Source organism: Dasypus novemcinctus, chromosome 8, assembly GCF_030445035.2.
Source record: "Dasypus novemcinctus isolate mDasNov1 chromosome 8, mDasNov1.1.hap2, whole genome shotgun sequence".
Lineage (NCBI taxonomy): Eukaryota > Metazoa > Chordata > Mammalia > Cingulata > Dasypodidae > Dasypus > Dasypus novemcinctus.
This window is the reverse complement of record NC_080680.1, coordinates 43,881,682-43,896,864: the sequence shown is the minus strand read 5'-3', so window position 1 is coordinate 43,896,864 and position 15,183 is coordinate 43,881,682. Positions and strand designations below refer to the sequence as shown.

At 39.3% G+C, this 15,183-nt stretch overlaps 1 long non-coding RNA gene across 1 annotated transcript in view; it reads left to right on the top strand.

The window, feature by feature from the left end:
- The window catches only part of LOC131279609 (uncharacterized), a 32,491-nt gene extending 19,528 nt beyond the window's left edge, over positions 1-12,963 (top strand). The window contains exons 2-3 of the long non-coding RNA XR_009187005.1: positions 5,082-5,158; positions 12,874-12,963. This is a non-coding gene — a long non-coding RNA (uncharacterized lncRNA). The remainder of the gene's footprint in view (positions 1-5,081; positions 5,159-12,873) is intronic.
- The last annotated feature ends 2,220 nt before the right edge of the window (positions 12,964-15,183 follow it).

The following is a 15,183-nucleotide window of genomic DNA, read 5'->3' as shown; positions in this document are numbered from 1 at the left end:
TGCATTTTTGGGAAGGGGTCTTCCAACTACAGCCAAGGAATAGCTCCCAAGAAGGCTTGCACCCCTAGTGGGGGTGGGTGCTGGCCTCCATGGCATGGAGTACTCTACTCATGAATCTTTACTGCAGATGGACTGTCTCCTCCTGTTCTTCCAAGGGTATTTCAGGATGCCCTTCTGGTTTCCTGGGCCCCCCAAACAGGATTTAGATAGATCTGACTGATTACTAATTGCACTGTAGGGCGAGCTGACTCTTGTAGCTCCTCACTCTTCCACCATCTTGCCCCATCTCATTTTCTTCCTTTTTTAATGGTGTCTTTGATGAACAGAAGTTCTTTATTTTTAATGTAGTCACATTTTCCAATCTTTCATTTTATGTTTAGTGCTTTTTGTGTCTTAAGAAATTCTTCCTTACCCAGAAGATATTCACCTATATTATCATCTTGAAGCTTAACCATTTTGCCTTTCACATTTAGGTCTTTACTTCAACTAGAATTCATTTTTTATATAGTATGATATACAGGTTATATTAGTCAGCCAAAGGGGTGCTGATACAAAATACCAGAAATTGGTTGGTTTTTATAAAGTGTATTTATTTGGGGTAGGAACCTACAGATAGCAGGCCATAAAGCATAAGTTACTTCTCTCACCAAAGTCTATTTTCAAAGATTGGAACAAGATGACTGCCAATGTCTGTGAGGGTTCAGGCTTCCTGGGTTCTTCCCTTCCAGAGTCTTGCTTCTCTCTAGGTTCACGGCTCTCTTCCCAGGGCTTGCTTCTTCCTGTGCTCAGGGTTCTTCTCTTCCTGGGGCTTGATTCTGTTTCCTCTGTGAGCTTACTTACTGGGGCTCCAACTTAAAGCTTCAAACTCCAGCACATCAAAACTCCAACATTAAGAACACTCAATTCTCTCCTTTGCCATACCTTTTATCTGCGAGTCTCCACCCACCAAGGGGCTGGGATTCAATGCCCTAATGATGTGGCCCAGTCAAAATCCTAATCATAACTCAGTCACACCCAGGTACAGACCAGATTACAAACATAATCCAATACCTATTTTTGGAATTCATAAACATATCAAACTGCTACAGGGATCCAATAATTTTTTTCTTTATTGCTGTCATTTGTCCAAACACTATTTATTGAAGATATTTTCCTTCCCATTTTTCTTCAGGGCCTCCATTTCTTGGACATAGTGGCTATGTATGCATGGATGAGTTTCTTGGCTATCAATTTGTCCCAATGGCATATTTCCACACTAATATCATACTGTCTTAATTATTATTAAGTAAGGTATAAAAACTAGTAGAACAATTCTTTATACCTTGTTCTTCTAGAGTATATGTGGCTATTTTTGGCCATTTATGCTTGCATATAAATTTTAGAATTAGCCTGTCAAGTTCTTTCAAATCTGTAAATTAATTTGGGGAGAACTGACAAATTTTTGCAACATTAATTCTTTAGTCAATAAACATAATATATGTCATCCTGTTTATTTAGACTTTCTTTAAAAACTTGCAGTCAAATTTAATCATTTTCTCCCTACAAGTCTTATACATATTTTGTTAGATTTATTCCTAAGAGTGTCATATTATTTTTATTCCTTGTATGGGAAAGATATTATGTTTGATGCTGATTTATAGGACCACAGCTGATTTTGTATTCGATTTTATGTCTAGAAACTCACTAGACTTTCATATTAATTCTAATAAACTTTCCATGTATCTTCTTATTTAAACATACAAAATTATAACATTCAGAAATAGTGGGAGTTTTGTTTTTGTTACACCTTTTCTTGACTTATTGCACTAAGATCTTCAGTACAATGTAATAACAGTTACATTCTTGCTTCTGATTTCAAAGGGAAAGAATACAACATTTCACCATTAAGTATGATGTTTGCTGATTTTATAGATACCCTTCATCTAATTCAGATAGTCCCATTTTACTAGTTTGCTAAAAGTTGTTTTTAATCATAAATTATATTGTATTTTATCAGAAGTTTTTCTTCATCATTATTATGATTGTTTTTCTGTCTTCATTAATATCTTATTGTGGTTTATTAATATTTTAAGGTATTTTAAGATTTTTGCATTTATATTACTGAGGGAGATTGGCCTATAGTTTGCCTTTCCTAAAATTTTCTTTGTAAAGGTTTAATAAGAACATTATGTTAGCTCATAAATATGAGTTGTGGGTGGCAAAGACATGTTATATTTATAACACATCATTTCTACATCCTCTACATATAAGGAAACTATTTCCCATTCTCCCTTGCAGTTATGTATGCCAATAGAAATATGAGTAAAAAGTACATGCACATATAATCTAAGTCAGTTAAGAGTGGTTGTGTGTTTTCCATATTTTCTCTTGGAGGCCACAGATATTCCAAATGGTTATCCCTTCCATATCATGGGTGTTAGGGGTATGGCACTCTTGTGATCTGGAAAATCCACATAAAATTTTTGGCCCTCCCTTTGTACCAGAGAGGTTTGATTTTTTTGTTTTTCTGTTGTGGCAAATTAACAGTACTTTATTTTAAAATATGGGTTAAGTGTTTGGTCATAGGCCAAATCAAATGTTAAATAAAAATACTGTATGAAAAAGAAACTTTAAAAATACAGACTACTGTAGTCCAACACAGCCTTGTACCTACATACACCATTGCAGATAACATCTGCAATGTTATCCAATGTAACATTCCTCTATCCTCTGTAACTGTTTCTTCTTCCTCCTCTTCATCTGGCATTACTTCTTGTTCGGCAGTAGTCAGCTCCATAAACTCATCCTCCATTAATGCTCCTGGGTTGGGGTTGAGTAACTCTTCAATTTCCCCTTCCTCTGTATTCTCAAACCCTTCCCCACCCTCCATCTTAGTAAAAGCCATGACATTTTTGAAAAGTTTCAAGTTGACTTTCTGGAGCATAATCTGGATCCTTGGTAAAGCCAAAAACTGAGACTTTCTGGCCAAACTTTTTTTTCCAGAATGAGCCTGCTGTCTCAGCTTGATAGCTTTTGTAGCTCTCTCAATGACATTAATGGATTGGCAATATTGAACTCCTTCCACACCTTCATTACCTTGTTTTTGTCAGGGACTTTGTCAGAATATTTCTTCTATAGCCTCTATGATCCTCTCCATTGAGTAGCGTGTATAGTGTGCCTTAAATGCCCTTATTACCCCCTCATCAAGAGGTTCAATGAGAGACACTGTGTTAGGTGGCATGTAGACGATCAATGCCTTCAACATGGAATTCATGGGGTTCTGGGTGGCTGGAGGCATTGTCCAGAAACAGTAACACCTTAAAGAGGAGTTCCTTGCTGGCAAGGTATTTTCTAACCTCTGGCACAAAACATTCATGGAACCAGTCAAGGAAAAATGCTTTGTCATTTATGCTTTCTTACTCAACATCCAGCAGATAGGCAGCTGGTACTTGTCCTCGCCTTTCAAAAAGTTCAAAGGTTAGCAGAATTATAATATTAAAGCTGTCTTTATTATGAACCCTATGACTTTGGCACGAAAGAGCAGGGTTCTCCTATCTCTTGCAGCTTTAAAACCTGGGGTTCACTTTGGTTCTTGGCTGATCTGTCCTCTGAGGCCTTTTTCACCCCCAGTATAGGGCAGATTCATCAGCATTGAATATCTGGTGTGTAGACTTTCTCGTCAATCAGTTTCTTCAGGGTTTCAGTAAACTAATTGCTTAATTCTTGATCATCATATGCTGCCTCTCCTGTTACTTTTACATTATGGAAGCTAAAACTATTTTTTTAAATTTTCAAACCAGGTTTTGCTGGCCTGTCTTTTTGTTCTCAATTTCATTTATTTCTTCTTCTAATCTTTGTTATTTCTTTCCTTCTGCTTACTTTGGGATTAGTTTGCTGTTCTTTTTCTACTTCCTCTGGTTGTTCAGTTAGGTTTTTTTTCTTAGCTCTTTCTTCTTTTTTTAATGTAAGCGTTAAGGGCTATAAATTTCTCTCTCAGCATGATAGCATCCCATAGGTTTTGATACATTGTGTTCTCATTTTCATTCATCTAGAGATATTTACTGATGTCTCTTACAATTTCTTCTTTGACCCACAGATTGCTTATGTTACTTAACCTCCATATATGTGTGAGATTTCCCTTTCTCCACCTGTTGTTGAATTCCAGCTTCATTCCATTATGATCAGAGATAGTACTTTGTATAATTTCTATCTTTTTCAATTTGTTGGACTTGTTTGTGATACAACATAGTCTATCCTGGAGAAAGATCCATGATCATTTGAGAAGAATGTATATCCTGCTGTTTTGGGGTACAATGCTCTATATATGTCTGTGAGGTCTGTTTAATTGATCATACTATGCAAATTCTCTGTTTCTTTATTGATCCTTTGTCCAGTTATTCTATTCAAAGATGAGAGTGTTGTATTGAAGTCTCCAACTATTATTGTAGAGAAATCTATTTCTCTCTTCAGTTTTTAAGTGTGTGCCTCTTGTATTTTGGGGTACCCTGGTGTGGTGCATAAATATTTATCATTGTTATTTCTTCTTGGTGAATTGACCTTTTATTAACATATAATGTTCTTAATCTCTTACAGCAGTTCTGCATTTAAAATCTATTGTGTCTGATATTAGTATCACTACTTCAGGTCTTTTTTTATTAGTGTTTGCATGGAATAAACTAATCTTTTCCTTGAAGTCTATTTGTATGCTTCTATTTAAAGTGAGTCTCTTGTATACAGCATATAGATGGTTGATTTTTTTAATCCATCTGCCAGTCTGTGTCTTTTGATTGGGGAGTTTAATCCATTAACATTCAATGTTATTACTTTGTTTATTATATCTTTATTTAATACTTTATTATATCTTTTGACTTTCCATTGACCTATCTTACTATTATCTGTCTTTTTATCCTTTTTGTTACCCTTACTAATAATCTTCATTTCTGCACTCTTTCCCAGGCCTCTTTCTCCTGTCTTTTCCTTTCAGGATGCCCTCCCTTTAGTATCTCTTATAAACCTGGTTTCTTAGTGACATACTCTTTTAGTTTTTGTTTATCTGTGAAGACTTTAAATTCATGCTCAGTGTTTGTTTCTTTCTTTTTGAGGTACCAGGGCTGGGGATTGAACCCGGGACCGTGTATGTGAGAAGCCAGTACTCAATCACAAAGCCACGTCAGCACCTGTGAGTTGTTTTTTGTTTGTCTGTTTGCTTCTTGTTTGTTTTTGTTTTTTAGGAGGCACCAGGGACCAAACCCAGGACAAACCCAGGACCTCCCATGGGGGAAGCAAGCACTCAACCACTTGAGCCACATCCACTCCCCTCACCCTGTTCTGAAGGACAGTTTAGCTAGATAAAGAATTCTTGGCTCAGACTTTTCCTCTTTCCTCTTTCAGAACCTTTAATATATCTTACCACTACATTCTTGCCTCCATGTTTTTTTTAATGAGAAATCAGTACATGGTATTATTGAGCATATCTTGTCTGCGATGAATTGTTTTTCTCTTCCTGCTCTCAAAATTCTCTATCTCTGGCATTTGACATTCTGAATAGTAGATATCTTGGAGTAGGTCTATTTGGATTTATTCTGATTGGGTTACATTGTCCTTCTTTATATTGATATTTAGTTCTTTCATAGGGATTGGAAAATTTTTTGGTCATTATTTCCTCAGATATTTTTTGTGCACCTTTTTCATTCTCTTCTTCTGGTACACCTATAATGCATATGTTTGTGTATTTTGTGTTGTCATTCAATTCCCTGAAACCCTGTCTCGTATTTTCCATTCTTTTCTCTTTTGGTTCTCTTGTCTTTTCAAATTGAGATGCTCTGGCCTCCAACTCACTTATTATGTCCTCAACCAAATCAAATCTACTATTCTATGCCTCCAAAGTATTTTTTTTTAAGATTTATTTTATTTATTTCTCTCCCTTTTCGACCTCTCCCCGCTGCCCAGTTGTCTGTTTTCTGTGTCCATTTGCTGCATGTTCTTTTTTGTCGGCTTCTGTTGTTGTCAGTGGCATGGGAATCTGTTTGGTTTTTTGTTTTGTCATCTTGCTGTGTCAACTCTCCATGTGTGCAGTGCCATTCCTGGGCAGGCTGCACTTTCTTTCGTGTTGGGCAGCTCTCCTTACATATGGGGCTCCCCTACATGGGCGGCACCCCTGCCTGGCAGGGCACTCCTTGTGCGCATCAGCACAGCACGTGGGCCAGCTCCACACAGGTCAAGGAGGCCTGGGGTTTGAACCGCGGACCTCCCATGTGGTAGACGGATGCCCTATCCACTGGGCCAAGTCTGCTTCCCTCCAAAGTATTTTTAATCTCTTCCATTGTGTATTTCATTCCCATAAACTCTGTTACTCTTCTTTGCAAATTTTCAAATTCTTCTTTGTGTTCAACCAGTATATTCTTAATATCCTTAATCTCTTTAGTCATCTCACTGACTTTATTAAGGAGATTTGTTGAATATCTGTGATTAGTTGTTTTAAATCCTGTGTTTCATATGAAGATTTTAATTTGTTCCTTTGGCTAGGTCATATCTTCCTGTTCTTAGTTTGTAATGTTTTGCTGCTATCTTGGAATCTGCTCAGTTTCTCTCTTTAGCCTATGGCTTTCTTATTGCTTAGCTTTTTACTGAAGCTTCCTCTGTTCCTCCTCCACGAATGTTAGTATGTTCTGTTTGTTTTTTATTTGCCTCTGTATATTTTTAATAATCCTTTTGTCTTTTTTTGCTGCTATGTCCTGGAGGACTAATTTTGGTATAAGTGTTCACTGGAGACAACCTTCCCAGTTCTGGTTTCACTGTCAAAACAGGCTCAAGAGATGAATCCTCACCATAGATTGACAGTCTCTTCTTCCTATTCTTCCCTGGTTGGAAGGTGCACTGTGTTCTTCTGATTTCTGGAGTCCCCCAAACAGTTGATCTGAAAGATCCTGGCTGATTTTTAGTTGCCCTGTGGGATGACTGGTTGTTAGAGCTCCCTACCCTGTCACCATCTTGGGTTCTCTCCTCACATTTAATTTCTTATGCCAACCCATGATATATTGAAACCACAATGGGGAAAGTTGTAATATGGAAGGAAAGGAAATGATTTTATTTTGATTTCTTGAGATAAATGCTTACCTCATCAATTGGCAGCCTTTATTGTTTTCTACTATAGCACATACAGGTATAAATCCTCACTTACTGGGAAAACGGACTTGGCCCAGTGGTTAGGACATCCGTCTACCACATGGGCGGTCCGCGGTCCAAACCCTGGGCCTCCTTGACCTGTGTTGAGCTGGCCCATGCGCAGTGCTGTTGTGCGCAAGGAGTGCCCTGCCACGCAGCAGTGTCTCTGTAGGGGAGCCCCACACGCAAGGAGTGCGCCCCGTAACGAGAGCCACCCAGCGCTAAAGAAAGTGCAGCCTGCCTAGGAATGGTGCCGCCCACACTTCCTGTGCCTCTGAGGACAACAGAAACGGACAAAGAAACAAGACGCAGAAAATAGACACAGAGAACAGACAACCGGGTGGGGGGGGATTAAATAAATAAATAAATCTTAAAAAAAAAAATCCTCACTTACTGCTGTATTGTATCCTTAGTAAGGAAATGAAGCCATTTTCATTGATCAGTTAGAAATGCTTTCTTTTTTTTTAATTTATGATTTTTTTCTGACCTGTAGAGTATTTGGAAGTTAATTTCTTAATTTCTAAATTAACAAGGATTTTCTTTTTTTAATTTTAATTTTTTATTTTTTGAAGATACATAGATCACAAAAAATGTTACATTAAAAAATACAAGAGGTTCCCATATACCCCACCCCCCACCCCACTCTCCTCCCACATCAACAACTTCTTTCCTTATTGTGGCACATTCATTGCATTTGGTGAATACATTTGGAGCACTGCCGCACTACATGAATTGTATTTACATTGTAGTTTACACTCTCCCCCAGTCCATTCAGTGGGTTATGGCAGGATATAAAATGTCCAGTATCTGTCCCTGCAATATCATTTAGGACAACTCCAAGTCCCGAAAATGGCCCCACATCACATCTCTTCTTCCTTCCTCCTTCCCTCAGCAACTGCCATGTCCACTTTCTCTCTGTCAGTGCTACAATTTCTTCTATTACTAGTCACAATAGTTCTATAGTAGAATTCCTCCATCCTGTGGACCCTGGGATGGTGATGTCCACTGAACCTCTATATTGAGAGGGGGCTTAGATCCCACATGGTTGATGGATGCAATTCTCCTGCATGGAGTTGTAGACACTCTTGGTTCCCTGGTGTGGTGGTTGACCATCTTCACTTCACTTTTAGCTGACCTGGGTAAGTCCAATGAACTAGAGGGTAGGAGTTGCAACTCTGTTGTGACTCAGAGCCCAGCTGGCACATGGCCAGCCTAGAGATTCAAGTCTCTTGAGTATACACCAACCCCAGCACCAACTACAGGTTCAGTAAAAGTGGCAGAAGAGATGTGTGTCTAAAGGTCACATCTGAGTCCAACTCCATCACACTCAGGAAAACAAATTACAAAGTAGGGCCCGCTGACAAGGCACTGAACTCCAGAGCCATCTGCCATGACTGTTGAACCATTGTGTCTCCATAGCCCTCAACAGCACCAGTACCTGGGGTTGTATCTACTTTGGCTGTCTCTGGGATCCTGCTGAGGTGTGCATAAACACAACCCCTCTGATGACCTCCCTACTCTTTTTTGAAGACTCTTATCCATATAAACTCATTTGTCTTTACCATTTCCCCCTTTTATTCAAGGTCTTTTTCTAGCTGAATCAACAGTAAGTGGTTGGTAGTAATTCCTCGGCACTATGGAGGCTCATCCCCAGGATTCATGTCCCACGCTGGGGGGAACAAACATTTTCTAAGTATCTTTTTCTACTGACTTTTAGATTAAATGAAATGTGAGAATATGGCATATATAATTTCAGTCCTTTAAAATTTTTTTGAATATTATTTTGTCATCCAGGATATGGTCAATTTTTGTAAAAAGTACATGTGTATTTGAAAAAAGATTATATTTTGCACTTATCGATTACAGAGTCCCATATAAGTTCAGTAGGTTAATTTTGTTAAATCATCTTATTTAAATCTATACCACCACTGGTTTTTTGTTTGTTGCTTCTATCAGTTCCTAAGAGAGGTCTCTTTAAAATTCTCTCACTATGATTCTTAATTTGCTTTTTTCCCTTGTAATTCTGTCAAAGTTCACTTTATGTATTTTGAGAATATATTATTATGTGAACACACATTTAAAACAAGTATAACTTCCTAATGACTTGAACCATTTATCCTATGAAAGACCCTATTCATTTCAAGCAATATATTTTGCCTTAAGATTTATTTTATTGAATATTAAAGTAGGTACATCAAGTATACTGTAGTTAGCTTTTGCAATTATTTTATTTTCAACTTTGGTTCTAATATTTTAGATATAAGTTTTCTAAATGACAAAGTTAGAATTTATTATTTGGTTCAAAAATTTTGTCCATTAATTTGACAATTTTGTTCATGCCATTTACATAATTACTTATATATGCTTGTTTTAAATCTACCATTTATAAACTCCTTAGAATATTTTTGGCACATATTTTGCATGTATTCATTGGGTTTGACTTGACTTCTGTGTCATAATACTTGAAGTTTCATTTTCAATTGATTGAGTTCCATTCTTCTGACTTGTGTTATAGACATGAAGCAGGACCTTCTCTCTGGTAGTTTCTGTTTCCACCTTATATGTAAAGAGGGGAAAGTGTGGATGTGAACATGTACACACACTGCCCCTTAATTTCTGACACAAGAATGATTTGGTGTTAATGAAAATTATAGATCCAGGATTTTGTCTTTTACATTCAAATTCAAGTTCAGTGAAGCAGTTTTGTATTATTTATGAATTCCAAAAATAGATATTGGATTCTGTTTTATAAACTGGACTGTTCCTCTGGGTGTACTAGATTGTATTAAATTCAGAGGTTTCACTTTTACTTGATTAAATGATTATGGATTTGATTGGCCATGACAGTAGGATATTCAAGGAGAAAAGATATGGCAGAGGAAAGAGTTGGAGTTTTAATGCTAGAGACCTGGGAAGTAAACAAATAGGAGAAGAACCCAGAGGAATAGAGACAGTTCCATAGACACAGCCGAGGCCCTGGGAAGAGAGAGTACCTGAGAGTCTATAGCTGACCTTGTGGAGAGAACAGAGCAGCTGAGCCCAGAAAGAATTGAGCCCTGGGTGAGAGAGATAGAGCCTGAAAGAACTGAGACCACAGAGACTTAGGAGGAAGAGGGAGGCTGAATCCTTACAGAGACTGGCAGCCATCTTGCTCCAACACATGGCAACAGACTTTGGTGAGGAAAGTAACTTATGGTTTATTGCCTTGTGACTGTAAGCTTCTAGCCCTAATAAATGCCCTTTATAAATGCCCACAGGTTTCTGGTACTTTGCATCAGCACCCCTTTGGCTGACTAATACAGTCAGTAACCACTCAGGCAAGCCCATATTTTCTCCGCATCAATTGCAATCACTTCCACTCAGTGTGAAAATATAGCCATCTCTTCAACATGGGGCAGAATGGGGTGGCTTTTACAAAGCTTTGCAGACACCTGTCACCATTCTGCAAAAATACAGAAGAGTTTACTTCAATGCAAGGGCAGAAAACCTTGGGTAGAAATCTGCCCAGATGCCCCTTGCCTGGATCCCTTGAACATGCAAAAGGAATGGCTGAAATTCAAAATGATGTGGGAAGAATGGGGCATCATTTGAAGGAGACACAACAATTGAATGCTATTTGTTTCCAGTCCATTATCCAGCATCTGCTGTTGACCTTGTGTCATTTGCATCCTTTTGTACTGGGCCACCTCAGAGATTTCTCATTTTCTGAGACAGACAATGAGTTCCAAACCTAATCTGAATAGACCATTTGCTGACCTTTTGTTTCTCTAGCAAGGGTGAATGTGTGGGGCTTGTTTGCAGCAGGATGTCTGCATACTGTCTTATTTCTGCCTTGGTAGAGGGAAGGCTGCCAAATGAGGGCAACCCTCCTAAAGATCTCCAGCAGGGGCAAGGATGGAGGAGGCTGGTTTCAGCTCATTCTCAAAAGGTCCTTGTCCATATTTTCCTTGGTCTACTCCTTAGAGCCAGGCAGAAATAGAGTCAAAAGTAGTCAAAGGGAAGAAATAAATTTATCCGTCGATTACAAGGATGCAAATTTATCACTCTAGCCTGAGTACCCTGAAGACTACAGGCATATTAGGCTTGGCAAGAGGGTGTGCTGGGCAGACCTCAGAGAAGCAAATGGTTGGCTCCTTATGCCCGGGCAGCCCCAGTCCTGAACCAAGTGCTCATTTTTGCAAGATCAAATGGCCTGGCAGCTTAACTGGAAAAAAGACCACACTGCTTCTCCTTCTAAACCTATAAAACACCAGGAAACTTCTTTGTGCTCAGAGAGGTTGGTGCCTTCAAGAGAGCTGCTCAAAGCCCCTGTTTGATAAACAGAGGTCATGGACGCTCCTGGTTTAACAAACAGTGAGTGAGGGGACAAATTTAAACAGCAACTAAGTTTTCTGCCAGATTCCATGTGTTCCTCTGAACCTTATCCTTATTGCCTTCCTGAAACATTAGATAAATATTTAATCGATCTGCAATCTAAATAGATGCGTTAGAACTGCTTTTCAAGGCTGATGGAGAGAGTGACTAATTATATAGCTCCCAGATGAATAAATACGCAGAACTCTTTTCCTCCTCTCTGATCATAGAAAAGAAGCAGGTTTTTATTCATTGATAGATGCAAAGTGAGGTGGAGAATTGAAGCAGTTTCCCATATAATCTGTAACATGCAAATGGTTTTTTTTTAATGACCAGGAATCTAGCAACAAAGCAGCAGCTTAGCAAATAACACCTAGATCAGTAACCGTTTAGGGTAAGGTAAAGGGAGAAAGAACACTTTCTCACATATTGCAAAGAGTAGCATATTGGAAGAAAAATAGTGCTATCTTTTAGATCTAATATTAATTATATATTCTATATAAGCACTTTTTCTTTCTCCTGGATTTTGTACTTGAATAATAGTTAGATGACCTCTCTAAGAGCTGTGAACTCAGGCCATTTAAGGCATGATGAAAGAATATTATACATTCCCTTTCTAAATTCAGACCTTTATGTTGCTAAATGAGAAATTTTTAAAAACACCATATAAAGGTAATGAACAGTGCTGTTCTAATTGTTTTTATTACTAGCTATCTCAGTGATAATGTGGATAGATAATGCCAAAGCAGCAATGTAGAGATTCTACAAGCAGTATGACTTTAAACCAGTTCCTCACTCGAGCCCAGTGGTGTGGAGAAATCCAACTGCTGCCAGAGACTGGATTATATCCCTACCTTGGGATCTTGTTAGGGGCTAGGGTGGTCCGGAGGGGGACTTACACTTTACGTTGTAGTATCCCCACTTGGTGGGCTCTCTATCAGGGAGAGAGATACCTGTATTCTTCCTGCAATCCCAGAATGTTAGGAGTTCACAAGATAATCACATTGTAAAACAGTTTGACATCAAAAGTAAAAATGGAAGCTGTGGACTCTGTCCTTAGGAGAGGGAAAAGCCCACCTGTGCCCATCTGTGACGCCTTCACTGATTACCCCACACAGACATAGTTGTCCCTACCCTGTGGTCTTGTACCCTTTATACCCTTCTCTATGGCAGTCATCACACTGTATTGTCAGTGTGTCCTCCACCAGACTGGATGACTTTGAGGGACCTTGTTTTATGCATCTTAGTAGGCACAGAGCTAAAGCAGCACCAGGCTCAGCAGGTGCTCAATAAATATTTGTTGAATAAATGATAACATGCCAATCATTTCTACCATTGAAAAGTAATGCCTCAACTCAATATAACTTTCTTTTACAGAATGCCACCATGGTATAGTTTGGTGGGAGCAGCATGAGGGGGCTTAGATCCTGAACCAGGAGAACCAGATAACCAGCTTACCTTCCCCATGGTAAATGAGTTCACTTATTTTAGCAAGAACCAGCTGTTTTGTTTAATGAAACATTCCTGTCAGGATTATTTTTGCTGTTTGATGCCTCATAAGAGTTGGGAATTATGACTGTGCTCTTTGCTTTGGACAGATGGAAGGTGTGTGAGTAAGGGTTCTGTGCATGTGTGTGTGTGTGTATATAATAGAAATTTATTTTGAGGAATTGGTTAATGTGATTGTGGGGGCTAGTAAGTGTGCAATCTGTATGACAGGTCAGTGTTCTGGAAATTCTCTGGCAGGAGCTGATGTTACTGTCTTGATACATAATTTCTTTTCTTCTGGGAAGCCTCAGATTTTGCTTTTAAGACCTTTCAGCTGATTGTATGAGGCCAGCCCACATTAAGAGGATACTCTACTTTACTTTTGGCCCAGAGTTAGGGCGTCCGTCTACCACATGGGAGGTCCGTGGTTCAAACCCAGGGCCTCCTTGACCCGTGTGGAGCTGGCCCATGCACAGTGCTGATGCAGGTAAGGAGTGCCCTGCCACGCCGGGGTGTCCCTGCGTAGGGGAGCCCCATGTACAAGGAATGCGCCCCAGAAGGAGAGCCACCCAGCACGAGAGAAAGTTCAGCCTGCCCAGGAATGGCGCTGCACACACGGAGAGCTGACACAAGATGATGCAACAAAAAGAGACACACAGTCCCGTGCCGCTGACAACAACAGAAGCGGACAAAGAAGAGCACGCAGCAAATAGACACAGGGAACAGACAACTGGGGTGGGGAGAGGAGAGAAATAAATAAATAAATATTTAAAAATAAATAAATAAAGTCATCTGATTGTAGATGTCGACCACATCTACAAACCACCTTCAGGGCCACACCTAGATTAGTGTTTGATTAAATAACTGACTACTATAGCCGAGCCCAGTTGATGCATAAAAACAACCATCACAGAAGGTGAAGCAGCAGAAGGGAAAGGAAAGAGAAATAAATAGAGAGTACTAAAAGGGCTCCTAAAGTGCACCTAGTTAAAAGGTGTCAAACTGCTGACCTTCATGTCCAGTCTCACCTGAGATCTTTTCTGATTGGCCCATATCGTCTTTTTATTTTTCAACTTTCATTTAGAACGCTGAAGTCCCAGCAGAGTAAGTGTAGCTCACCAGAGTCCCCACAATACTGCCTCTTGTCTCACCTATGAACTGCTTTACAGATTCCTGTGACCTACCAGGCTATGCAGACAATTGTGCTTAGCCCTCTAATCTGTTTCAAACACCTTTTGAATTTACAAGTTGATCCAAAATTAGACAGAGCATGACAAAATATAAAAATGAACACAAGTCACTAGAGTATTATGCTTGCAATTATCTCTGTGTTTAAGTATGAAAGTTCTGTATCTTAAAGTTACTTCCAGAGGAAGTTTCTCCACACTGGAGAAAAAAAAAGTCCTCCCCCTCACCCCAAAGCCCCTAATGAGCAGGAGACGTGCCCAGCCCAGGAGGGAGCAGTGGGTGGGCATGTGGAAGTCCTCAGCTGCCCATCTGATACAGCTTGGACCCCAGTGTCCATCAGACATGAACTAGAAGGATGCAGCTACCGTCCGCATGTCAGGAGTTCCCTCTGCTCTCCTGCCTTCATCATCCATCACGTTCCCCCTTCCCAGTCTTGGCTTGGGGCCAGCCCTTCTGTCCTGCCATCTTTGGAGACTATGAATAATTCCCTCCCTTCATTTATATTGCTTCTGTGAAGTGTAGCTTTATCATGTTCCTCCAGAGCTTTCTCTTTTTCTAGGTTATATAAATTTAGCTCTTCACCCTCCTTGCATGACTTGCCCTCCAATTCTCTTGCTACTTTGCTAATTTTCTTTCATTTCTTGCACATATGCACAGGTACACACCCTTTTTGCTTGGTAAAGGGTCATGAGAAACAGAACTGAAGAAAATGTGAAAACTCAAAATGTAAACAGAGAATAGGAAAAAATTGGAAATTTCTTCAGTCTGAGAGTAAATGCCTGGAGACTTATTTGGGGAAAGCCCATGAAAAGAATATCATTCAGAAAATATTATGGGCTATGGAAATTGCATTCAATTTCTTCCTCAAGATGGAGAGTTGTAATTACAATCAGCCTCTAATATGCTTTCAAAATATGCCAGAGCACTGGGGCCAAGAGATTTTTCTCTCTTTACTACATAGTCTTCTGCCCAGAATTCCATTTGCTGTACCCCCACTGATGTCAAATGACT